Here is a 5,648-nt window from a genome sequence, read left to right on the forward strand (position 1 = left end):
TGCAAACATCATCATATCTGATCATTTTTGTTATTGCTACCATTGTTGTTGTTACACCCCCCACCCCACCCCCGATTTCTTTTCTTCGTCTTTTCTTCGTCTCCCTCTCTCTCTCTCTCTCCTTTCTTCGCTCCCAGCCACACTAGACTGCGGCCAAACGACACCACTTGATTCCCACCGAGACACAATGCCTCAAAATACGAAAAGAAAAGAAGAAAAGTGAAAAAAAAGAAAAACGAAATTTACCCTCAACAACCCAACAAGAAAAAAACTAGGCAATCACATAACACTATGGATACTCACTTGTTCACTTGTTCGCTGCTGCTCGCCCGAACAATGGCTTCTTTCTCCTCCCTTCTTGGGGCTTTTTAAAGTCAAGATGGAGAGATATGTGGATAGAGAGGGAAAGAGGGAGACGGAGAGGGAGAGAAAGGGTAGAATTAGAAAGAGGGGAGAAAGAAAGGAAAGGGGATAAGGAGAGAGGGGTGAGTAGAGGGAGAGAGGGAGGGAAGGAGGGAGAGGGAGAAAGAAGGAATGAGGGAGAGGGAGAGAGGGAGGCGGAGAAGGGGAGGGTTGAAAGCAATAAAAAGATGTATTTACATCTATCTATCTATCTATCTATCTATATATATATATATGAATATATATATATATGTATATATATGAATATATATATATATATATGTATATATATATATATATATATATATATATATATATATATATATATATATATATAGAGAGAGAGAGAGAGAGAGAGAGAGAGAGAGAGAGAAGGGAAGATGGAGAGAGAAGAAAGATAGAGAGAGAGAGAAATGAGAGGGGGGAGAGAAGCAAGAGAAGAAGAGGGGAAGGATGGAAGCAATAAAAGAAGAAAGAGAGAGATACATAGATAGATAGATAGAGAGAGAAAGGAGAGAGAGAGAGAGAGAGAGAGAGAGAGAGAGAGAGAGAGAGAGAGAGAGAGAGAGAGAGAGAGAGAGAGAGAGAGAGAAATATGAGAGAGGGCCAAAGAAAGCAAGAAACACGAGGTACGGATTGCCCTCAATTCCTATAACCCCGCTTGACCTTCGGTTAACAAAAGACCCAAGTAGAGTGTGGCTTGATTTTTTTTTCTTTCGTTTTTGATTTTTGTACCTTTGTTGGTTTTCCACTGGATGTAAGAATACGAGAGGGAGAGAGAGATGGATGAAAAGTAATAGGAAAGAAGGAAATAATGAAGCATTTAACAATCCAGGTTTGCGTTTTACATTTTCGTTGAGTAATTAGAGACAACCATCTTTCTTATATCTCTTAATACCACGGTAGTTAAGCCATGGCCATAGAGTCAGCCACCTTTCTTTTATCTCTTAATTCCACGTTGATAAGCCATGGCCATAGAGTCAGCCATTTTTCTTATCTCTATCACGTAGATAACCCATGGCCATAGTCAGCCATCTCTCTTATCTCTTAATACCACATAGATAAGCCATGGCCATAGTCAGCCATCTTTCTTTTTCTCTTAATACCACGATAAGCCATGGCCATAGTCAGTCATCTTTTATCTCAAAATATCACGTTGATAAGCCATGGCCATAGAGTCAGCCATCTTTTTCTTATCTCTAAATATCACGTTGATAAGCCATGGCCACGGAGTCAGCCATCTTTCATCTCTTAATACCACGCAGATATGTCATGGTCAGAGAGTCAGCCATCTTTCTTTATTTCTTAATACCACGTAGATAAGCCATGGCCATAGAGTCAGCCATCTTTCTTTATCACTTAATACCACGCAGATAAGCCATGGTCATAGAGTTAGCCATCTTTCTTTATATCTTAATACCACGTAGATAAGCCATGGCCATAGTCAGCCATCTTTCTTTTTCTCTTAATACCACGATAAGCCATGGCCATAGTCAGTCATCTTTTATCTCAAAATATCACGTTGATAAGCCATGGCCATAGAGTCAGCCATCTTTTTCTTATCTCTAAATACCACGTAGATAAGCCATGGCCATAGAGTCAGCCATCTTTCTTTATCACTTAATACCACGCAGATATGCCATGGTCAGAGAGTCAGCCATCTTTCTTTATTTCTTAATACCACGTAGATAAGCCATGGCCATAGAGTCAGCCATCTTTCTTTATCACTTAATACCACGCAGATAAGCCATGGTCATAGAGTTAGCCATCTTTCTTTATATCTTAATACCACGTAGATAAGCCATGGCCAGAGTCAGCCATCTTTCTTTATCTCTTAATACCACGCAGATAAGCCATGGTCATAGAGTCAGCCATCTTTCTTTTATCTCTTAATACCAGGTAGATAAGCCATGGGCATAGAGTCAGCCATCTTTCTTTATCACTTAATACCACGTAGATAAGCCATGGCCATAGAGTCAGCCATCTTTCTTTATCACTTAATACCACGCAGATATGCCATGGCCATAGAGTCAGCCATCCTTTATCTCTTAATACCACGTTGATAAGACATGGTCATAGAGTCAGCCACCTTTTATCTCTAAATACCACGTTGATAAGCCATGGTCATAGACTTTGCAGAACAGAGACCTGTTTCCACGTAAGCCAATGACATGACGAGGATGTTGAGTCAATTCTCCAATTAGTGCGCGTTAAATGGTCGTTCTCGGGACTGTTGAGTGACGCGCCGTTATAGGGAAGCCTTGCTGTTACGTGGCAATAAATCCAGTCTTGATGGATGAATAAATGGTGGTGGTGGTGATGATAATGATGATGGTTGTGATGGTAATGATGATGGTGATGATGATGATGATGGTTGTGATGGTGATGATAATGATGGTAGTGATGGTAATGATGGTGGTGATGAGAATGATGATGGTGGTGGTGATGAGGATGAAGGTGGTAGTGGTGATGACGATGAGGATGATGGTGATGAAGGTAGCGGTGATGATAGTGGTGTTGGTAATGATGATGGTATTAATGGTGGTAATGGTAGTGGTGGTGGTTTTGGTGATAGTGATGCGGATGATGTGGATGATAATGGTGGTGGTGATGATGGAGGTGGTAACAGTGAGGATGATGATGGCGGTAGTGGTGGTGATGGTGATGAAGCTGATAATGATGGTGATGACAATGATGATGAAGATGCCAGCAACAACAGCAAAATTATAAATAATGTAATCACGCAAACAATTTTTTATTTTGTCTAATAAAATGATGTATATTACATTGGTTGATCGCTGCCTCTAACAACGTGACCATATGGAGTGTCAAGGAGTTAATATGCATATGACAGCTGTGGACTTGCAGACGTATAACTACAACGGGACCGGGGGATGGGGGGAGGAGGGGGAGGAGGGAGGAGTCGAGTCCCAGTCTGATTATGTATGACAAGAGCAGACATATCTCTCTCTCTCTCTCGCTCGATCTCCTATTCTCTGTCTCTGTCTGTCTGTCTGTCTGTCTCTCTCTCTCTCTCTCTCTCTCTCTCTCTCTCTCTCTCTCTCTCTCTTTCTTCTCTCTCTCTCTATCTCTCTCTCTCTCTCTCTCTCTCTCTCTCTCTCTCGCTCGATCGATCTCCTATTCTCTCTCTCTATGTATGTATATATTTATGTATATACATATATTTATTATATATCCTTTTCTCTCTCTTTTTACTCTTTCTCTCTGTCTCCCAACCTTCCTCCCTCACATCGCCTATCCCCCTCCTTCCCTTCTTCTCACCTCCCCCCTCCCTCTCCTCTCTCCTCACCCCGCTTCCCTCTCCTTCTCCCCCTCCTCCCTCGCTCTTCCCCCTCCCTACCCCACCCCCGCCCAGTCCGCATGCTCAGTTGTATTGCCAATTGAATGTTGCACGCTGGCATGTCACTCACCATTGCACAGCGAGCGGTGTTCTGTCATGTGGCAGTCTGATCTACCTCCCTATCGCTGTTTCTGTGTGTTTCTATTTTCTCCCGTGTCTCCGTAATCTTATCTTTGGGTTATTTCGTCGACTGGGGATATTTTTTGCTGGATACTGACGTGAAGCTGGCGAATCATGGGAGACTGAGGCTGTGAAATCGGATTGTTTTGGCCTTTTATCGTTCACAAGCACTTAGATAGTTTAGTGTGTCTGTCTGTCTATCTGTCTGGCAGTGTGTCGGTATTTGTTGGTGTATATCTCTTTATCTATCTGTATGTCCCTATGTCTGTATATATATATATATATATATATATATATATATATATATATATGTGTGTGTGTGTGTGTGTGTGTGTGTGTGTGTGTGTGTGTGTGTGTGTGTGTGTGTGTGTGTGTGTGTGTGTGTGTGTGTGAGTATAAAGAGAGAGAGAGAGATAGAGATAGAGAGAGAGAGAGAGAGAGAGAGAGAGAGAGAGAGAGAGAGAGAGAGAGAGAGAGAGAGAGAGAGAGAGAGAGAAAGAGAGAGAGAGAGAGAGAGAGAGAAAGAAAGAAAAGGAACGAAATTAAAAAAAAAAAAAAAACGCAAAGAAAGAAAGACAAATAACGAAGAAAATAGAGAAAAAACATAAAGAAAAAAGTATAGCAAGAACTAAAGACGACAAAGATAAGAGACAAGCGCTCAGTGGCAAGAACGGCCGGCGAAAACGATGAAACGAGAACAAAAGAAAGTCCCGATAATTCAGAATTGGGAAATAAAAGAGAAAGAGAGAGAGCGAGAGAGACAGACAGACAACTTACACTATATGAGGCGAGTTTGAGATAACAATCCTACCTGGAATTAAGGCCAGTTTAGGAAGGTTTTCCAATGGCCTGAAAACCAGTTATTGGGAATTGGTTATTTCTCTTTCATTCTTTCCTTTCTCGTTTTTATTGTCATTATTGTGTGTCATTTCGCGGAGGTATATATATATTTTTTTCTTTTTCTTTTTTTTTCTTTCTTTTTCGTTGGGAATGTGAAGATCAAGGTTGTTTTTAGTTTAATGTTTTAGTTTGTTTCTGTTTTCTTTCCTTTTCTTTTCTTTTGGAGGCTTTTTGAAGAAAGTATTTGATAATTGTTGTGTCTGTGAATCGCCCATATCAATTAGTTCCTGAATTTTATTTTATTTGTGTTTGTGTTACTCCTTTCATATATATTTTTTCTCTCTATTTTTGCTATATTTCTCATGTTCCTATTTATTGTATACTCCACAACTTTTATCAGTATTATTTTCATTATCATTCTTTTGCCGATTTGTAAGGTATATTCCACTTTATTTTTATTTTGCGGTAATTTTTATCTTATTTCTTTCTTCAGTGGTTCATCTTCCTCCTTTCCTCCATGTTCCGTATTTCTATCAATTTTCTCTTATCTCTCTTATCACAGATGATTATATACAAATTTGTGCTTGAAGTACAAGGTTGCACTTGCATTTGTACTGGATGTCAAGTGTCTCGGTTTAGGTCGGGAAGCACATTTTGTATTTATAATCGTTGTTACTGTTTTTTTTTTTTATTATTATTATCATGGCCATTATGACCGTCATAAGTAATGCTACTATTATGGTTGTTCTTATTGCTGTTGTATGCTTGGTTGTTGCCGATGACAACTTTTTTTTTTCTTGATTTGACGTATTTTTTTCTATTTATATTATTCAGTTTGGGATTTCTGTCTTGTGTGACTGTAAGTACTAATTGTATTCTTTGGAAAGGAGGTGGGGGAGGGGGGGGTGTGACTGATACAAATAGG

Source organism: Penaeus vannamei, chromosome 33, assembly GCF_042767895.1.
Source record: "Penaeus vannamei isolate JL-2024 chromosome 33, ASM4276789v1, whole genome shotgun sequence".
NCBI classification, from domain to species: Eukaryota; Metazoa; Arthropoda; class Malacostraca; order Decapoda; family Penaeidae; genus Penaeus; species Penaeus vannamei.